Source organism: Schistocerca americana, chromosome 2 (assembly GCF_021461395.2).
Source record: "Schistocerca americana isolate TAMUIC-IGC-003095 chromosome 2, iqSchAmer2.1, whole genome shotgun sequence".
NCBI classification, from domain to species: Eukaryota; Metazoa; Arthropoda; class Insecta; order Orthoptera; family Acrididae; genus Schistocerca; species Schistocerca americana.
The window spans coordinates 763443444-763465976 of NC_060120.1; the positions used below are offsets into that span (position 1 = coordinate 763443444).

Sequence of the window (22533 nt, forward strand, 5' to 3'; positions counted from 1 at the left end):
GCTCAAATAAACATCCCGATTCATGAATGAGATTTTCACTCTGCAGCGGAGTGTACGCTGATATGGAACTTCCTGGCGGATTAAAACTGTGTGCCGGACAGAGACTCGAACTCGGGGCTTTGCCTTTCGCGGGCAAGTGGACCGAGACTCGAACTCGTGCTCTACCACTTGCCCGCGAAAGGCAAAGTCCCGAGTTCGAGTCTCGGTCCGGCACACAGTTTTAATCTGCCAGGAAGTTTCATCCTGATTCATGTTCACTGTAACCAGAAAGCTGGCCAAAGTCATGTTAGGGAAAACGCATCATAACATCATAGACCCAGCTCTTCGTCTGAATCAACCTCCACACTCTGCATCTTAAACATCTAATTGCGATAACCTTACGTCATTTTTATAAGAGGCAAAACCGTGACTCAGCGAATTAAACGACATGCTTCCACTCAACTACTAGGCAGTTTCCGTGTGGTGTGGCCCATTTGAAAACTGCAGCTATTTTTGTCGCTATGAGAAATGGTCTTTTTGCGAGGTATCTGACTGCGAACGTCCTTTGCATACGGCTTAGTTAGCGGTGTTCGCTAGGAAACTGATTGCAGTGGACCTGCGTTCACTGACAGAGAAAATTCTTGTTGGCTTTAAAATCAACTCTCATTGACAAAGCGTGACACTCGTTTCCTGTCCCTGTCGGTTAGCATATTTTTACCACTACTGTTCTCGCACAGTCTTACATGGCTGCTAGTGGTACACTATTAATTGTGCAATATTACTTGACTAAGCACACAGGAAAAGTCAAAACACCCTTAGGTGTAATTAAAAGCAAGGATGGTAACATTAAGAGCGCAACAGGAATTCCACTGTTAAATGCAGGAGAGAGCGGACAGGTGGAAAGAGTACACTCAAGGCCTCTATGGGGTGAGGGGGATTTGCCTGTTGTGATAGAAGAAACAGAACCAGAATTTAAGAGAGCTTTGGAATATTTAAGATCAACTAAGGCAGAAGGGATAGATAACATTACATCAGAATTTCTGAAATCACTGGGAGAAATGGCAATAAAACGTCTATTCACGTTGATGTGTAGAATGTATGAGTCTGACTTTCGGAAAAATATCATACTCACAATTCCGAAGACTGCAAGAGCTGACAAGCGCTAAATTATCACACAAACAGGTTAACAGCTCATCCAGCCAAGTTGCTTATAAGAATAATATTCAGAGGAATCGAAAAAAATTGAGGACGTGTTAGATGACGATCAGCTTGGCTTTAGAAAAGGTAAAGGCGCCAGAGAGAATATTGTGACGGTGCGGTTTATAATAGAACAAATAAAAATCAAGACACGTTGAAAGTGAACTCTGTGGGGAATATATAAATGATTGACAATGATGTAAAATTTACTAACAACATATATTTTACTAAACCAGACATAAATTATGCTAAACAAGTTATTGATTGAATATGGGAAACAACTAACAGGTAGTTTAAGAGTACAATGGACAATGATCCCGGATAGCAGAAGTGATTCAAGTACTCTGTCCCTAAAAATGTGGATAACGCAATCTGAATTGATCTGACGCTGAGCAGACTTTGATTGATCAAATCGACTGCAGTTTCACTACATAGGTGCAGCTGAGAGCAAGTGGTGATTGAGATTTGTACTCCTTGAGAATGCTGGAGGGGCAGTACGTTACCCTGCTTGCTTCAGGCGGTGATGTAACTTGCAGCTGGCGAGATGTGTGCGATGAAGGTGAGACGTGAGGTGGCGCCTGTGAATCGATTGCGGCCATGAAAGAAATGCAAAAATCTCACAGTCTAGCGATCAGGCATACGGATAGAAATTTACTCTCTATCAGAGCCCTGAAATCACAGTAGATTTCAGTGTGTGACTCACCCATTTGCTGGTCATACAAAGGACCAATTTGGCTCACTTATACAAAAGAGCCTACAAGGATACCAAACATCAAGACTGGTAAACCAAAAACGAATAAGTGTGTCCTCAACAAACAAGTAGTTCAAAATGTCTGAAGTCACACTGTCAGCACAGTAAGAACTTCAGCACAGGCTCCCCAGTCTAAACTACTCGCAAATGAAGTCAGTCTCTGGGCAGGTCCCAAGCACCAACCACATGTGCCAGAGCATCGACCAGAAGTCTTATCAGACCAAAGTCCAGCACTCAGGTGCTTTTCACAGCTCCAGAAAAAAAAATCCCTTTTTCCCACAAAGTGCACAAACGACAGGGTTCTAGAGGCGATAAATCTGCCCTCCCACATGACATTACAAACTCATGTCGAACTAGGGCAAGAGTTAAGAAACCTGCATCTCCCGAAAGAAAAAGAAACTGCCAATTACTGGCTTTTTTTTAAGTTTTTGCGGAGAGGGAAGATGATTTTCTCTCAAGTTGTGCCACTTCCCAAGGCAACAAGAGAACAGATACAATCTTAAAGATCTTTATCTAAATCGCCCATGCTTTGGAGCTTGTTGGTCCTAGCTATGGGGATTAATACAGATTCTATCTCTAAATGTATCTCAGACACCACAGTTTCTTATACGACTGAGGTGGCCGATGGAAGTGGTTCACAGGCCTATTTGCAGTATTGGTGAATACGAGAACTTGTGAACTTTTATTACGCGTGGCTCTGCACACAATGTTTGGTTTATGACTCCACTGTGTGGATGTGATCCTTCAGTCCGTCGCCCCCAGCTCAACCTTCCACTGGCGCCGCAGCAGGTAGTTCGGCATTGTTCTGCTGAAGACCTGTCTCGACAAGGGGCTGGCCTGTCTGCCCTGTAGGGCCGTGCGCCTGTCCAGCAAGATTTACTGAGGGCCATGCCGCCAATTGCTTTCAACTCCCAACATGCCGTTTCTACAAGCTAAGAACCATAAAAATACTTTGTGCTTTCAGCGCCCTACCAGGCTCCACCAACCTCTGCTTAGGCCATTAACTTTCTAGAGTCTCGCTCAACATGCATCAGGTTGTAATAAAATATGTAATAATTTTCTGTAATGGAAAGTACGTGAGAGAGTAACTTGTCCCCTCTCAACGTTCACAGGATTTGTGAACCTGGAAAAAGTATTCGATAATTTAAAATGGTGCAAGATATTCGAAATTCTGAGAAAAATAGGGGTAAGCTATAGTGAGAGACGGGTAGTATACAATGTGTACAAGAGCCAAGAGGGAATAATAAGAGTGGATGACCAATGACGAAGCGCTCGGATTAAAAATACAGGGATGTAGTCTTTTGCCTCTACTGTTCGATCTGTACATCGAAACAGGACAACAATTCACTGATAACATTGCTACCCTGAGAGAAAGTCAAGAAGAATTATAGGATTTGCTGAATGGAATGAACAGTCTAATGAATACAGAATATGGATTGAGAGTAAATCGAGGAAAAGCGAAAGTAATGAGAAGTATCAGGAATGAAAACATTGAGAAATTTAACATCAGGACTGATGGTCATGAAGTAGATGAAGTTAAGGGATTCTCTACCTAGGCTGAAAAATAACCAATGATGGATGGAGTAAGGAGGACATCAAAAGCAGACTTGCACTGTAAAAAGGGCATTCCTAGCCAAGAGAAGTCTACTAGTATCAAACATAGACTTTAATTTGAGGTAGAAATTTCTCAGAATATACTTTTGGAGCTCAGCATTTTATGATAGTGAAACAAGGACTGTGGGAAAACCGGAACAGAAGAGAATCGACTCATTTGAGATGCCGTGCAACAGGCGAATGTTGAAAATTAGGCAGACTGATAAAGTAAGGAATGAAGAGGCTCTGTGCAGGGGAGAGTAATATGTGGAAAACATTGACAAGGAGAGGGCACTGGATGATAGGACATCTGCTAAGACATCAGGGAATGACTTCCATGGTACTAGAGGGTCCTGTAGAGAAAAAAAAAAGTGTGGAGGAGGACGGAGTTTGGAATACATCCAGCAAATAAATGAAGACGTAGGTTGCGTGTGCTACTCTGGAATGAAGAAGTCGGCACAGGAGAGGTATTCGTGGCAGGGCGCATTAGACCATTGAGAAGACTGATGACTCAAGAACATAAAAAAAATACTTGTGGACACTTTGAATCGTCTGCGCTGATACACCAACAAGTCGGGCAACTTCGTTCACGGGATCCTCATTGGCACGCCCAAACAAGATAGCTTCTCTCTGCCATTGCTTCGGCTCTCCACGTAGACTCATCCTACTGACCCGATTCCATAAAAACCATTCACACCACTCCACTGACTCACTTCCGCGATGCAATGTAACGTGACAACACGGTACCCGTTCACTACATCGCTTCAGAGCAGCCAGTGTGCTCAAACACTGCACTCTTTCATTGGATGCTGCACCACTGTACACTACAACTGGATATGGTTAATCATAGCTGTCACATAAAAGAAGACGACGTGCACTTTCACGTTTACTAGAATCTCAGGACCTTTTCCAAAATCACGACTTATTTTTAGGTTTCCGTGCCTCTATCGGTGAAAACGGAAGCCTTATAGGAGCGCTTTGCTGTCCGTCCGTGCGTCCGACTGTCTGCTGTCTGACCGTCTATTAATAACTCTTTTTCTCAGCAGTGAGTGAACGTATCAAGTTGGAATTTGTGTCATATATTAAAGCCTACGATGCCTTAGCGGTGGAACAAATTAAAGCTTCTACGTCAATGCACTCAAAAGATAAGGCCATGTACGTCACACATTTTAATACTCGCAAATCCATTAAAAATCCTATATGGTACTTCTCTTTGGCTTAGTATCATGAAATTTGGTGAAAAGGAAGATTTTGCAGTATAAGTGAAGAAAAAATCCGAAACCTATAAATTTGTAACTCTATCACACAATAAATATTTCTTTTGTTGTTTGTTATCCGACGTCAATGGTCAATGGCAAAAGTGAAATATCAAGTAAAGAATGACTTTATTGCTCATATGACGCGTTTCGGAATTTATCCATCATTAGATATCCAAGAGCGTTTACTGCAAGTAGATGTGGCTTTTTAAGTTTTGTGTGGTACAAACATTCGAAGACTAATAGGTGAATGATTTTGTACATAGTTTGAAACACCACATCTACGTGCAGTAAATATTCCTGGATATCTCATGATGGATAAACTCCGAAACGCGCCATGTGAACAATAAAGTAATTCCTTACCTGATATTTGACTTTTACTCCTGCGATCCAGTCAGCCTGAACGGAGAACTGCTGATAATCGTATTAATGGTGGCCTGCCTCCTGCATTTATATTATTGAAATAAAAATATTCTCGAAAATCTTGGAATCCCTGGGACCAATATCTTGCCAGCATCAGTGTCGCCAACAGGCCAGATTGGTTGAGATTCTCGATTCCCAATGGATGAGCTGTCTACATACATAATTAAGTTTGTACGGAACCCTCGAAGCGCGGGTCCTACTTGCACTTGGTCAGCTTTTTTCCTGATATCTCTATCTCCTTGAAATAACCTGTAGGGTTTGCAGGTCTGAAATTGGCCAATCACGCAGGTAATAAAAAAATACAGTCTAACCGGACCATGTTTTCATTCTCAAAACACACTGAGGCTGTGGACCCCCAACAAAAATAAAACTTTAAACTAACACTGATCGACTGTTACTGTTTAGGGAAGATATTGCTTTCATGAGTGCGAGTTTACTTATACTCTAGCGTTATCACGTAAGATTTTATGTTCCTATATATACAACGTAGCATACAGACTATTTTCTGTGACATATGTCAAAGAAGAAAGCTGCACATTCAGCTATTTAAATGGACTGTGCTCTGGAGAGACCATTTGAACTTTCAAATTTGTTTCGTTTGGGTATTTGACACTGAAATTTTAGATTAACACGCTCCTGTTAATGAATTAGTGAGCTATGTTTCAGTGCCTGTGTAGCATATACAGGGTGTTTCAAAAATGACTGGTATATTTGAAACGGCAATAAAAACTAAACGAGCAGCGATAGAAATACACCGTTTGTTGCAATATGCTTGGGACAACAGTACATTTTCAGGCAGACAAACTTTCGAAATTACAGTAGTTACAATTTTCAACAACAGATGGCGCTGCAAGTGATGTGAAAGATATAGAAGACAACGCAGTCTGTGGGTGCGCCATTCTGTACGTCGTCTTTCTACTGTAAGCGTGTGCTGTTCACAACGTGCAAGTGTGCTGTAGACAACATGGTTTATCCCTTAGAACAGAGAATTTTTCTGGTGTTGGAATTCCACCGCCTAGAACACAGTGTTGTTGCAACAAGACGAAGTTTTCAACGGAGGTTTAATGTAACCAAAGGACCGAAAAGCGATACAATAAAGGATCTGTTTGAAAAATTTCAACGGACTGGGAACGTGACGGATGAACGTGCTGGAAAGGTAGGGCGACCGTGTACGGCAACCACAGAGGGCAACACGCAGCTAGTGCAGCAGGTGATCCAACAGCGGCCTCGGGTTTCCGTTCGCCGTGTTGCAGCTGCGGTCCAAATGACGCCAACGTCCACGTATCGTCTCATGCGCCAGAGTTTACACCTCTATCCATACAAAATTCTAACGCGGCAACCCCTCAGCGCCACTACTATTGCTGCACGAGAGACATTTGCTAACGATATAGTGCACAGGATTGATGAGGGCGATATGCATGTGGGCAGCATTTGGTTTACTGACGAAGCTTATTTTTACCTGGACGGCTTCGTCAATAAACAGAACTGGCGCATATGGGGAACCGAAAAGCCCCATGTTGCAGTCCCATCGTCCCTGCATCCTCAAAAAGTACTGGTCTGGGCCGCCATTTCTTCCAAAGGAATCATTGGCCCATTTTTCAGATCCGAAACGATTACTGCATCACGCTATCTGGACATTCTTCGTGAATTTGTGGCGGTACAAACTGCCTTAGACGACACTGCGAACACCTCGTGGTTTATGCAAGATGGTGCCAGGCCACAACGCACGGCCGACGTCTTTAATTTCCTGAATGAATATTTCGATGATCGTGTGATTGCTTTGGGCTATCCGAAACATACAGGAGGCGGCGTGGATTGGCCTCCATATTCGCCAGACATGAACCCCTGTGACTTCTTTCTGTGGCGACACTCGAAAGACCAGGTGTACCGCCAGAATCTAGAAACAATTGAACAGCTGAAGCAGTACATCTCATCTGCATGTGAAGCCATTCCTCCAGACACGTTGTCAAAGGTTTCGGGTAATTTCATTCAGAGACTACGCCATATTATTGCTACGCATGGTGGATATGTGGAAAATATCGTACTACAGATTTTCCCAGACCGCAGCGCCATCTGTTGTTGAAACTTGTAACTACTGTAATTTCGAAAGTTTGTCTGCCTGAAAATGTACTGTTGTCCCAAGCATATTGCAACAAACGGTGTATTTCTATCGCTGCTCGTTTAGTTTTTATTGCCGTTTCAAATATACCGGTCATTTTTGAAACACCCTGTATATCCAATGTAAATGTGATTCCTATTGCATTACACGTCGCTTTTAATACGGGAAGGGATCACCAATTTATTCTATACGTTTTTCGCTAGTTTTACAACGGAAAGCTTTGATGTCCTCCGTTATAAGCATGAAAAGTTTCCTAACCTTGTTATCAGTAACAAACGAACTGCGTCATCGAGTTCTTTCTGTTGGAACCTATTTTATATTATATAGACAACTACATTAGATGTGAGCTATAATCAGTTACAGTAACAGTCTATCAGTGTCAGTTTTAACGCTTAGGCGGTTTGAATATTTTAACGTACGACAAACGAAGATCCATATTTATAAGACTGTCAGTGAGTTTCGTGAATTCTCTCACCGATACGGTATCTTTACTTTGATCGAACTGCTTTACCACACCGTCAGACAACCGGTATAGAAATTCGTTGTTTTCGCATTGCTTCTTTCATAAAAATTGAGCAGTGATTACAAAACCAACGGCTTATAATAGTCGTAGTTAACGATTCCTTTCATATACTAATATGCAATACTGTGTCAAAATAATGCTCAGAACGTCACTAAGAAACGCCTGTCTCTCATTAAAAGCGTCGGGAATTCTTACATCAAGCGGTTATTTTAAAAAACAATAATGTAAGTAAAAAAGTGGTATAATTTAGCACTATAATGTAAAAGGCGATTACTGCATACCATACAGTTTCAATGGTATTACTCTGGTGAACCCGAACGTTAGTTAAAACTGAGCTTTCACAAGTATACACTGAAGCGTCAAAGAAACTGGTATAGGCATGCTATTCAAATACAGAGATATGTAAACAGGCAGAATACGGCGCTGCGGTCGGCAGCGCCTATATAAGGCAAGTGTCCGGTGCAATTGTTCGATCGGTTACTGCTGCTACAATGGCAGCTTATCAAGATTTAGGTGAGTTTGAACGTGGTTTACAGCCGGCGCACGAGCGATGGGACACAGCATCTCTGAGGTAGCGAAGTGGGGATTTCCCCATACGACCATTTTACCAGTGTATCGCGAATATCAGGAGTCCGGTAAAACATTAGACCTCCGACATCGCCGCGGCCGGAAAAATATCCTGCAACAACGGGACCAACGACGACTGAAGAGAATCGTTCAACGTGACAGACGTGCAAACGTTCCGCAAATTGCTGCAGATTTCAATGCTGGGCCAGCAACAAGTGTCAGCCTGCGAAACATTCAACGAAACATCATCGATATGAGCTTTCGGAGCCGAAGGCCCACTCGTGTATCCTTGATGACTGCACGACACAAAGCTTTACGCCTCGCCTGGGCCCCTCAACACCTACATTGAACTGTTGATGTCTAGGAACATGTTGCCTGGTCGGACGAGTCTCGTTTCAAATTAATTCGAGCGGATCGTCGTCTAAGTGGAGGCTCTGTAATGGTATTGAGTGTGTGCAGTTCGAGCGATATGGGACACCTGATATATGTAGATACGTCTCCAGCAGGTGACACGTACGTAAGCATCCTGTCTTATTTCCTGCATCCATTCATGTCCATTGTGCATTCTGACGGTGTTGGGCAATCCTAGCAGCACAGTGCGACACCCAACACGTCCAGAATTACTACAGAGTGGGTCCAGGAACACTCTTCTGAGCTGAAACACTTCCGCTGCCCACCAAACTCCCCAGACATTGAATATTATTGAGCATATCTGGGATGCCTTGCAACGTGCTGTTCAGAAGATATCTCCACTCCTTCGTACTCTTACGGATTTATGGACAGCCCTGCAAGATTCCTGGTGTCAATTCCCCCTAGCACTACTTCAGCCCATGCCACGTCGTGTTGCGGCACTTCTGCTTGCTCGCGGGGGCCCTACACGATATTAGGCAGGTGTACCAGTTTATTTGGTTCTTCAGTGTATATGTAGAACATTATGACGCAAGGAGTTAAAGTCCTTTACTAGAAATAGCAGTTGTCGTGACGCAAATTTCTTATGTTTCATGGTAGACATTACAGCTAATGTAATTGAAAAGTGATAGTGTCAGGTGATCATAACACTCTAGTAAAAGAAACTGATTATATGGTTAGAAGATAATGAACGATGTAAAGGAAACCTGACTATAAAAGGGAAATATATGACTTCACCCTGTATGTTATCTTTTGTCTTCTGTGAAACACCAGATTTCTGAAGTTATGCATGGTGCCTCTTTCAACGGCATCAAATAACAACAAAAATGCATTTCGTAATCGATAATCCAGACTTGTTTTATTTTCCCATAAGTATTCTTCTTATCCTCCTTATGAAAGGTTTTTTTACTATTTCTCTTTGATAAATTTAAATTTAGCGCTATTCATTATCCGGTACATAAAATTCTATTACATATAGTTACTATGGCAAGGAACATCGCTCTCTCTCCCTGTTCGACCTTCCTCCATTCCCTCTCTCTGCCTCATAATTGCGCTAAAGACTCTATATTATGTGATCAAAAGTATCTGAAAGTATCTGAAAATGGGTTACAATCGGTAATGCTGGAATTCAATATGGTGTTGGCCCACCCTCAGCCTCGATGACACCTTCCACTCTCGCAGGTTTACGTTCAATCAGGTGCTGGAAGATTTCTTGGGGAATGGCAGCCCATTCTTCATGGAGTGCTGCACTGAGGAGAGGTAGCGATGTCAGTCGGTGAGGCCTGGCACGTAGTCGGCGTTCCAAAACATCGCAAAGTTGCTCTGTAGGATTCAGGTCAGGACACTGTGTAGGCCGGTCCATTACAGAGATGTTATTCTCGTATAACCACTCCGCCACAGGCTGTGCATTATCAACAGATCCTCGATCGTGTTGAAAGATGCAATTGCTCTTCAACACTGGGAAGCAAGACGGTGCTTAAAACACCAACGTGGGCCTGAGCTGTGATAGTGTCACGCAAAACAACAAGGGGTGGAAGAAGCCCCCTCCATGAAAAACTCGACCACACCATAACACCACCGCCTCCGAATTTTGCTGTTGACACTACACACGCTGGCAGATGACGTTCACCGGCCATTCGCCATACCCACACCCTGCCATCGGATAGCCACATTGTGTACCGTGATTTGTCACTCCACACAACGCTCTTCCACTTTCCAATAGTCCAATTTTTACGCTCCTTACACCAAGCGAGGCGTCGTTTGGCATTTACCAGCGTGATGTGTAGCTTATTAGCAGCCGCTCGACCATAAAATCCAAGTTTTCTCACCTCCCGCCTAACTGTCATAGTACTTGCAGTGGACCCTGATCCAGTTTGGAATTCCTGTGTGATGGTCTGGATAGATGTCTGCATATTACACATTAAGACCCTCTTGAACTGTTGGCGGTCTGTCAGTCAACAGACGAGGTCAGCCTGTACGCCTTTGTGCTTTAATTGTCCCTTCACGTCTCCACTTCACTATCACATCGGAAACAGTGGACCTTGGGATGTTTAGGAGTGTGAAAATCTCGCGTAAAGACGTATGACACAAGTGACACCCAATCACCTGACCACGTTGGAAGTCCGTGAGTTCCGCGGTGCACCCCATGCTGCTCTTTCACGATGTCTCATGACTACTGAGGTCGCTAATGTGGAATACGTGCAAGCAGGTAGCAGCAGAATGCACCTAATAAGGAAAACGTATGTTTTTGGGGGTGTCCAGATACTGTTGATCACATGGTGTATATATTCTCATGTCACCAGATCGGTTGTTTATGTAACTACAATTCTCATTAATAAAAATAAAAATTTATATTATTTTTGATGATTAATAATATTTCAAATCAACCATTCTCTTTCCACTTTCTGTTCATCTATTCATAAGGTCTTACAAGATCGCAGACTGTAGTCCAGTCTGCAGGTACTCAAAAAGGGAAGCTACGTTACAAATGTCATGAATTTTCTGAACTGTTAGTATGTTGTATGTAGCAGCTCTGTAGTGAAGTATCTAAGTCTTCGACGTCGATAACCTAACGGCCAAGTACGATACGGGCGTCGATCGGAACCGTTGGGTCTTCCGAGGCCTGTTCGGACGGAGCGAGAGAGAAAGATAGAGAGAGAGAGAGAGAGAGAGAGAGAGAGAGAGAGAGAGAGAGTAAACGATACCAACAAAAGGTACTTCATTTGGAGTTGTGGTTAAGCATGCCAAAGAAACTGGTACACCTGCCTAATACCGAGGAGGACCCCCGCGAGCACGCAGAAGTGCCGTAGCACGACGTGGCATGAACTCGACTAATATCTGAAGTAGCGTTGGAGGGAACTGACACCATGAATTCTGCAGGGTTGTTCATAAATTCGTAAAAGTGCGAGAGGGTGGATATCTCTTCTGAACAGCACGTTGCAAGGCATCCCAGATATGCTGAATAATATTCACGTCTAGGGAGTTTGGTGGCCAGCGGAAGTGTTTAAACTCAGAACAGAGCCACTCTGTAGCAATTCTGGACTTGTGGGAGGTCGCATTGTCCTGCTGGATTTGCCCAAGTCCGACGGAATGCACAATGGGCACGAATGGATGCACGTTATCAGACAGGATGCTTACGTACGTGTAACCTGTCAGAGTCTTATCTACACGTATCAGAGGTCGCCTATTACTCCAGCTGCACAATCCCCACACCATTACAGACCTCCACCAGCTTGAATAGTCCCCTGCTGACATGCAGGGTCCATGGATTCATGAAGTTGTCTCCATACCCGTACACGCCCACACGCTCATCTGAAACGAGGCAACATATTTGCATTCATCATCAGTCCAATGACGGTGTTGACGAGCCCAGGTGAGGCGTAAAGCTTTGTGTCGTGCAGTCATCAATGGTACACGAGTGGACTTTCGGCTCCGACAGCTCATATCGATGATGTTTCGTTGAATGCTTCACACGCTGACACTTGTTGATGGCCCATCATTGAAATCTGCAACAATTTGCTGAAAGGTTGCGCTTCTGTCACGCTGATCGATTCTCTGCAGTCGTCGGTCGTCCCTTTGTTGCAGAATATTTTTGCGGCCGCATCGATGTCGGGGATTTGATGTTTTACCGGACTCCTGATATTCACGGTACACTGGTAAAATGGTCGTACGGGAAAATCTCCACTTCGCCATCTCGGAGATGCTGTGTCCTATCGCGTGTGTGACAGCTGTAAACCACGTTCAAACTCACTTAAATCTTGATAAGCTGCCATTGTAGCAGCAGTAAGCGATCTAACAGCTGTGCCAGACACTTGGGTTATGTTGGCGTTGCCGACCGCAGCGCCGTATTCTGTCTTTTTACATATCTCTGTATTTTACTACGCATGGGTATGCCAGTTTCCCTGGTGCTTCAATGTGTATCGAAGACTATCGACTGCGACAGTGTCATCATCACAGATGAACACATGGATTTACCGATATTCCTGACAGGATTATCGTCTTCTCAAAATAACACCTATTTCCAGAAAAGTGGATAGGATAATTCCCCCAGTGCTCTGTACTCTCAAGATCATGCAAATTCAATACAAAAGATGTTCTTTCACTTCATGTAGCCACCGGATAGGGCGCTATTTATTATCCCCTTTGGACAAGGGGAGAACACTGTACCATTTACAAGAAAAACCCTTCATATTTTCGAACAACCAGACTCAAGAGCACGCCAAATTTCAGAAACTGTATTGTGGAGACGTGAACAGAGATACACTGGACGATCTTCGCCACTGACTATTCTAAACCTGCGGCAAAGCCAAATTTGCAAGACACGAGGTGCCGCCCTGCATCGTTCTTCTTGTATCTATCTACAAGCACAGGCATTGCTGGTTAACGAACGGATTTCATGAGTGTGGGGCTTTATGCTAGCAAGATGAGGGATAATTTCGGTAAAAAAATGAAAAATTCAGCTCCAGACTGGAAATCATTTCTGGCAAAAGGTGCAGCACAGTACCCTACAGCTTTAAACACCTGGACTCTGGTACTTTCCCTTTGGCAGACATTGTTGTACCCATGTTCGCAAGAATCCACCAGTACAGGACATCAAAGAGGAGGATGCTGAGAGATATTACAACGACGGGAAAACCCTAGGCGACAACATCATCATGAGTCTCCATTCTGTTACACGTTTGTTCCATTCGTAACATTCATGTTTTAAAAATTCATTTAGCTGCTAGGAAATAACATTGTATTTGGAAGGAGGAACTGTTACTGCTGTTGTTTGACATTTAGAAATACCTACCATAAAAAAAACTGCATTTTTTGCCATTTTAGGCAGACTAAAGAGAAATTAGTATCCCATCCAGGGTAGCAGTACGGGGGGTGGGTGGACGGGTGGGTGGGTGGGTGGGTTGGGGGGGAGGGTTTGAAGAGGAGGGGGGGAATGCAGTTGTAGATGTTAACCTTTGATCATTACAGGCATGTACCACTATTCTTTTAAAAAGCCGTACAACGAAAAATATTAATGCTAAAATGTGTCCTTTATGTAGGTTTTTCTGATAATGTGAGTATTTTACTGTTCCTTGGAAACTCTGTATATTGGCAAGTATGTAGCGCATGTGAGACGAGTGAAAATTATAGAAAACTTCACTTTGTACAAGAAAGCTCTGAGGGCTTTTCATGTAAGACGCAAAGTTAAATAATTCATAGAAAAAACATTGAAAAATTGGCAAAATTTTACGATTTTTCGGCTCCACCAAGTTAGCACAGGTTTCTCGAGGTGGAAAACTTGAACAGCGTCAAATGTACCTGTTGACTAGACTGTTAATGGGATTGACGAAATTAGCTTACAACACAACTACGTTTTCTTCTTCTGCGTATATAAAACGTCGTAGGAGACCCTTAGTGCCAAACCCAGACTGTAGGGAAGATGATCCATCAATCCTCATATAATTCGATGAAGTTGTTGAGTCTTCTCGTGTAGTACAGATTCAACAAGGAGAGCGTGCTTCTGCATTCTGTAAAGCATTCGTAAATCTTTACAGACTTTTCTCGCCATTGGTATGAAATTATTTTTGTTCTCGAATACAACCACATCTATATTTTTGTGTTACAAGTTTCATCTTCAGAAAGGTGTACAGCAGAACATTCTAGTAGCCTCATGCATAGACATATGTCAGGGACATAACAGTATAAATTTGATTGTGTCAGGAAAAAATTGTTTGAACAAGTATAGCAACCACGGGCGTTACCTCACGAAAAATATGCCGTACTTAATAAAATGCAGTCTTGTAGCCTCAACCAGTAATTGTAGACTATGACGATGTGGCTCGCCAAATTGGTTTCGACATCTCTGCAGCGGGGATAAGAATGTTCATATATCGCTATTACGTGTGGAAATCGGTATGGTGCCGAAATTAAAAAGTCAGTATGTATATGCAGTATCTGTACGTAAGCACATTGTGATATTCACACTTTTTAATTTTGTGCCTCATCAGAGGTGCACTACAGAAATATGAGATCTGGATCATTTGGAAAAAAATAAAGCAATAAGAAGTGAAAAATAAGAGAGATACCCATACATTGATGGTGGCAAAACTTTGCAGAAAGGTGTTTCGATTAAAGAACAAATAGCAGTGCTGCGTCCCAAGGTGGATCTTCAAATGCGTTTCCTGCCGACAATGGGTGGTCAAGGAAAGCCAGGCTGATTAGAGGTTATCCTCCCATTGGCATCAGCGTCACTGAAGGAACTTATACAGAACCGACCGCTATTTAGATTTTGAAATTTACTTAATTGCCTTTTCACACCCATCTTCGGAAGGTGCACATTGAGTTTATATAAAAAGACCTCTGCGATTGGCTCTCTTTACTTGCGACTTCTTTCCTCCTGTCACCTTGGCTACGAAATTCTAATCAGAGTGTTCAATATGCACTGTGGGCACGTGTGGTACAGATATAGCACGAGCATGCACAGCGGCGACCTGAAACTGAACGTGTCTCCTACGAAGAGACACCTGCAAGTAGAACTGAACTAATCAAGGGTAATAGCCGACCAGGGTGGCCGAGCGGTTCTAGGCGCGTCAGTTTGGAAGCGCGCGACCGCTATGGTCGCAGGTTCGAATCCTGCCTCGGGCATGGATGTGTGTGATGTCCTTAGGTTAGTTAGGTTTCAGTAGTTCTAAGTTCTAGGGGACTGATGACCTCAGATGTTAAGTCCCATAGTGCTCAGAGCCATTTTTAAAAAAAATCAGGGATAACAAAATAAATTTTAATATCTAATAAAAAATAGTTGCTCTAAATCCTTCCTCATTTATATACGTTACGGTCACAATGTTCAGATATCAGTTATGGACAGAATCAGAGAATCGATACCATAAATAAAAAAAACACGTACAGTTTTGACAACGCTGTGACAGCTGGTCGCGTCTTTCTAAAATGTTTGTTACGGCATCATCCTAAAGGGTTAAAGGGGAACACCAAAGATACTAAGTTAGGAAGATGACACGAAGAAGAACTTACTCCTCTCGAACATATTTTCATTGAACATTCTGCTACACTACTCGATACCTGTCAAGAAAAGAGCTAAGAGTGTATAACAATTAACGCGTTTTATTTACAGACATATCACGCAGCGATACTTCAATAACTGCTGCTCCAGAACACATTTTTTAAAGTGAGTGAGTTTGTCTTAAAATGTAGCATTTTATTCTCGTTAAATTACGATTATGTGGCATCACATGCCACCATTCTCTGACAATTCATTTCTCTGCAGCAACCTATTTGGAACTGAAGCTTCGAGACGAGTGACACTTCTATTGTGAAACCTGCAGCCGACTTCCATGGTATACGCTGGAAGTAGCATCACGCCTATCTTAGGCTAGCCGATTTCGAGAAGTATGGAAAGACGCGAGCTGGAAGCGAGCACGCGACGAACTATTTTTGCGGACGTCAAGTGCCGCTCTGCGACGGCCGCGAGCAGAGCGCATGCGCGGCAGGAGCGCCCGCCATATTTAAAGCGAGCGATGCGCGCGACTGCTCACTCGCCCGCCGCCTCCCTCAGTGGCTGCCGTCTAGACGCCGTCTTCCAGCATTCTTGATGTAAGTACTGATCGTTACGTGTTCATTCAAGCTTCACCATGCTCACGCACTCTTAACGTAATATGCTTGATCACTTCCACAATGAATTGTAAGCACTGAAGTTACTTTTAGAAGCAGACAAGAATTGTTTTGTTTTCCGTTGCGAATGTTTTGACAAGAAAGTTGCCATCTGACATTTATCACGTTTTACAGTGTATTCCAAACTTGAGCAATGTAACATTTCATTGACGATAGCAAGAATTAAAGCTTCCTTTGTTTTAGGCATCACAGAGCGCATAGTTTCCTTTAAGAATTTCTGGTAGATGTCCTTTCTTGAAACGAACTGTATCATCGTATTCTAGGAACCCTTTTAATGAGTACGCTAACATTTCTGAGGGGATTCCGCATTTTCTAACAAGTATTTAACCGTTTTACATTATTATGAAGTCTAGATGTGACTAAACACCACACACACAAGAAAGATACGTTAAAAATTGTCTTAAACCGTAAATACCAAGTGTAATCAAAAAGTTACAGGAATTTTTGTTTTTCCTAAAGAATTTTTATTTATTCATCAACATCAACTTTGTCACCTTCAAAGCAATCCCCCTGAGACATAATACTTTTGCGTTAGCGCTTTTTTCCAATCTTGGAAGCCCTTCCGGAACTCACGTTTCATTATGGTGTTCAGCTCCTTCAGTGATTCCGTTTACATCATCAGAGGTGGCGAAACGCCTCGGGAATATAAAGAAGTCGCAGGGGTCCATGTCTGGTGAATACGGTGGCTGAGGCAACATAATGGTTTTGTTTTTTGCTAAAAAATCATGAAAAGGCATTGACGTGTTAGCGGAAGCGTCATCGTCACGCAATTTCCACTAGTGGTTTTGTCACACTTCTGGTCATTTTCTTCGGACTGCCTCACGCCAACGGCGCATAACTTTCAGGTAGTACAGCACTCCTTACTGAACGTACGACCATAAGGCGGGAACGCTGATGCACTATCCCATTGTAACAGAAGAAAACAGCGAGAAGAACCTCCGCATGTACTCGAACTTGGAGAATTTTGTTCGTTCTTGCCTCTTCAGGTAGTTTCCGCTGGGACGACCAGGCGTGGTTTCTACGACGTACCAGTATACCCATGTTTCGTAACCTGTTACAAACTTCTTTAGAAGGTCAGGATTGTTGTCGATTTAATTAAGCAATTACTGAGAGATTTCTACGTGACATCGGTTTTGGTCGAAATTCAAAAACTTCGGAACAAACTTTGGTGTTACGTGTTTCATACCCAAAACATCCGAAAAAATTGCTTGGCATGAGCCAATGGTTACATCGACATCATCAGCAACATCTCTGATGGCAATTCGGCAGTTTTTCAGAACTATTTTCTTTAGTTCTTCCACACTGTCGTCAGTAATTGGTATGGTAGGGCGTCCAGGCGGTCGTCGTCTTCAAAGTCTTCTCAACCATCTTTGAAACGTTTATGCCACTCTTAAACTATCTTCTTACTCATAGTAGATGCGCTAAAAGCCATAGTCAACATTTCGAATGCGGTGCAGCACTTTATCCCATCTTTCATGCAAAATTTGATGCAAATTCTTTGATCCGTCTTTTTCGAAAGTAAAAATTCCCCGAGCACTCGAAAACATCCATAACGTTTTCGACTGTCAACCATGAATTAAATATTCAAAGCAGTTGAAAAGGCGGACATACATCAGAAACATTTGTACCAACGAGATAAAAAATTTTGAAAATCGGATGTATAAAACCCGCGAAATTAAAAAATTCCCTTTACTTTTTGGTCACTCCTCGTATGCGTGTTTTATCGCTGCGGGTCCATCTACAGTTTTTTTCGTAGCCTCTTTTGCCTTTTCTGCTCTTGAGCCACAGAATTCAGGGATGTTATGTGAAACAACTCTATTTTTTAAAGAATGTGAAATACACATGACGTGAATACTTAAGAAGCAGTATGAAACGAGGAAAGCACGCGGAAACTTAGCAGGAAAGATAAGAGGAAACATTCTTCCTATCAAAAATTGCAACATGGGAAACAAGGAAGTTTCCTCATAAATGTTGTAGTAATTGTTATCACACTTGCATTTTTTAAATGTTCTTATCTTTCTTATTCAGTTATTTGCGTAATTTTTAAGGTTTTAATAGTTGTTTTCGTAAGAGGGGCACTTACTTCCCCGAGCTCTACTTCCAGAAAGAAGAATGTAATGTATATAACCATCTTACGACTGAATGAAATACGTTGAGTACTAGGAGGAAATGATCATATTTATGACGAAAAGTAGTTTCTGTTCCTTAGATATCCTTCCTACGCAACAATCTTCTCAGCAGTTTTGTATCATAGTAACAAAACTTGTTGATAAACATGAAAGTGTTTTAGCGATAAGTCCCTGGAATTAGATATCACATCAGAATTGAGCATAACTGTCGAAAACCGATAACTGCTCAAGCCCTTTTCCTTTTGTGAATAAAATTCTTCAGGATATATAACCTCATTGTCAATATGTAAAATCCTCCAACGTTTCAGCCACTGTGGGTTCAGAGCCGAGGAAGGTCATTTGCAGCAGTAGCCGAAACGTTGGAGAATTCTACATATTGACAGTACGGTCACATACCTAGAAGAATGTTATTGGCAGTGATAAATGCCGCGGCAGCCTTCGCTGACTTGGTTTTCCGTTTTACAGAGACGTTTTTTTAGACTTTTTTTAGCTTTTGAAAGTATTTTACGGATACGTTTAGCTTCTATCATTTCTCAAGAAGTTATGTTCCAAGAATATGAGGAGAACAGTGTGGATCGGGATTGGTGTGTGGTGTACTGTGTTGTCTTTTGGCAGCTGTTTAGAGCCTAGTGTGCTTCTCAGTTGTACTGAATAAACTAGCAGAAACTGTAGGGTGCTGTAAACCCTCTATTACACATAAATACGTCGGTTTCACAGGAGAAATTGTTAGGCCAGTGGCGCTCGAATAAGAGGAGACTCACTAGTATTGAATATCTAGTCCGTAACGTGATCATTAGATACCGGGCACTAGTTCATTTTGCATCTTATATGGGAGGCAATCATGCATGACCTACTTAGGGGACCCATCTCTGTCTTCGTCTAATACAATTTCGGAAAACCACGAGTTACTTACGTCTCGTTAGCCGGATGGGGACTTGAACAAGGTTTCTTCCTAACCTGAGTCCAGGATTTCAGTCACTGTGCTGCCTCAACGGTAGAGGACAACCGGTTCAAGGAAAGGAAATGTGATGATCAACAGACTGCACACCAGCGTGCTGATTTCAATCTCAAACCACTCTTCAGTGTCTTACGGAGTGTTGGCTGATCGTCGTCTTTGCATCAGATGTTGACGTTGCCACTGTTGTCCTCTTTGTGCATTTAACAGTACGTGCACAGAGTTCCAGTCAACTATTTTCATATAATATTCATCGCTAAGCACATAAAACAAAATACTATACAGCACAAGCACTAGTTGCAGTTATCCACACGATATAAGACCTCATCTGATGACGCGGAGAAAACGAAGGTCAAAATAAGGATTTTGTCCAGCACTGGATTCCCACGTTGTCCCCACCGGCCAGAAATGAGCACAGATTCTTCAATAGACAGCTGAATGAAGGTACCTGAGTGTCATACAGGTTGTCTCGCATTCCTTTCGTGGTTGAAGCTGTATGTTTTACTTAGGACACGGGACGCACAGTGAACGTAACATAGGAGATATGACAGATCAGTATAGGCGATTGCTATCTGTTGCTGGATCCTAGGGCATATACTAATCGCAAACGTTCCTGGAGCAAAACAGGCTCCACTCAAAGTAACAGCGTGGATTCAGGAAAGACCACTCGCGTCAGGAACAACTCGTTCCATTCATGTACGACATATTGTAAACAAGACAGGTAAGTGACCAAGTAGATTCTGTCTCGCTAGACTTCTGAAAGGTGTTCAACACTGTACCAAATCGCTGGCTCATAACTAAGATACGATTATGTGGAATATCTTCGCAAACATATCTTTGGGTCGAGGAATATTTGACCAATAGGACCCAGTACGTTGTACTGGTTGGCTAATGTCCCCACAAACGGTAATAACGTCGGGTGTACTGCAATGAAACGTACTAGGACCTCTAATGTTTTCAGTATACGTAAATGGTTTATCAGACGGTTTCAGCAGCCGCGTAAGAGTGTCCACCGACAACGCTATCGTGTACAGGGGAGTATATGGTCCGCCGATTGTAATGACCTACAGAGAAACTTGAGGAAAATGACAGCTCTAACTGTGGATAAGTGTCAGAAACTAATTAACTTCATCCAAACAGGCCTAGAAAGCCCAGCGGCACCGACCGACCGCCGTATTATCTTCATTCCATGGGAGTCACTGGTTGCGGATACGGAGTAGCATAGGTCATCACACCAATCTGCCGCCAGTCGTTAGTTTTCGTGACCCGCGCCGCAACTTCTCAGTCAAGTAGCTCTTCTTGTTCTCACAATGGCTGAGTGCACCCTTCTTGCTAAAAGCTCACAGCAGACACGGGCGGTCTAGGCTAACAGCGCTTAACTCCGGTAACCAGATGGGAACCGGTGTTACCACCATGTCAAAGCCGTTAGCAAATGTAAGATAATGCTTATAACAAAAATAAAGGACGCGATTGTATTTGATTCAGAAAATGTCGTGGCGAAGACGAGCCAAAGACTGCGTTTTCTTGGCAGAACGCTTGGAAGACGCAGCAAAAAAATGGTTCAAATTTCTCTGAGCACTATGGGACTTAACATCTGAGGTCATCAGTCCCCTAGAATTTAGAATTAATTAAACCTAACTAACCTAAGGACATCACACACATCCACACCCGAGGCAGGATTCGAACCTGCGACCGTAGCGGTCGCGCGGTTCCAGACTGAAACGCCTAGAACCGCATGGCCACTCCGGCCGGCAAGACGCAGCAAATTAGTTAAAAAGAATACCTACTACGCTACGCTTGTCAGTCCCGTTCTGGACTATTTGTGTGCGGTGTGACGTTCTTAACGGATAGGATTGATGGTGGTCATCGATAAAATTCATAGAAGACCAACTCGTTTTTTATTATCACGAAATAGAAAGAATAGGAGAAGCTAGTTGAGGTAGCGATCATAAAAAATTATGCGATTTTCGTTTCATGAAATTTCAAAAAAATGGTTCAAATGGCTCTGAGCACTATGGGACTTGGAACATCTGAGGTCATCAGTCCCCTAGAACTTATAACTACTTAAACCTAACTAACCCAAGGACATCACGCACATCCATGCCCGAGGCAGGATTCGAACCTGCGACCGTAGCGGTCGCGCGGTTTCAGAGAGAAGCGCCTAGAACCGCTCGGTCACAGCAGTCGGCACGAAATTTCAGTATCAACTTTCTCCTCTGAATGTGGATATATTTTGTTGACTCTCACCTATATAGGAAGAAGTGACCAGCGTGATAAAATAAGAGGAATAAGAGCTCACGCAGAAAGAGTCAGGTGTTCATTTTTCCCACGTGCAATTCGAGAGTGAAAAGATCGAGAAAAGTATGAATGTGGTTCTTCGAAACCTGTAATAGTCACTTAAGTTTGAATCGCAGAATAGCCATATACACTGAAGCGACAAAGAAACTGGTATAGGCATGCGTATTCAAATACAGAAATATGTAAACAAGCAGAATATGGCGCTGCGGTCGGCAGCGCCTATATATGACAAAAAGTGTCTGGCGCAGTTGTTAGATCGGTTAATGCTGCTGCAACGTCAGATTATCAGGATGTAAGTGAGTCTGAACGTGGTGTTACAGTCGGCGCACGAGCGATGGGACACAGCATCTCCGAGGTAGCAATGAAGTGGGGATTTTCCCGTACGACCATTTCACAAGTGCACCACGAATATCAGGAATGCGGTAAAACATCAGACTTCCGACATCGCTGTGACCGGAAACAGATCCTGCAAGAGCGGGACCAACGACGACTGAAGAGAATCGATCAGCGTGACAGAGTGCAATCCTTCCTCAAATTGCTGCAGATTTCAGTGCTGGGCCACCAACAAGTTTCAGCGTGGGAAACATTCAACGAAACATCATCGATATGAGCTTTCGAATACGAAGGCCCACTCGTGTACCCTTGATGACGGCACGACACAAAGCTTTAT

The 22533-nt window shown here is 43.0% G+C and overlaps 1 protein-coding gene across 1 annotated transcript in view; it reads left to right on the plus strand.

The window, feature by feature from the left end:
- Nucleotides 1-16353: 16353 nt before the first annotated feature.
- The window catches only part of LOC124595799 (hemocyte protein-glutamine gamma-glutamyltransferase-like), a 172618-nt gene continuing 166438 nt past the window's right edge, over nucleotides 16354-22533 (plus strand). Inside the window, exon 1 of the mRNA XM_047134687.1 lies at nucleotides 16354-16403. The gene's annotated coding sequence lies outside the window, so the exon portion shown is untranslated. The remainder of the gene's footprint in view (nucleotides 16404-22533) is intronic.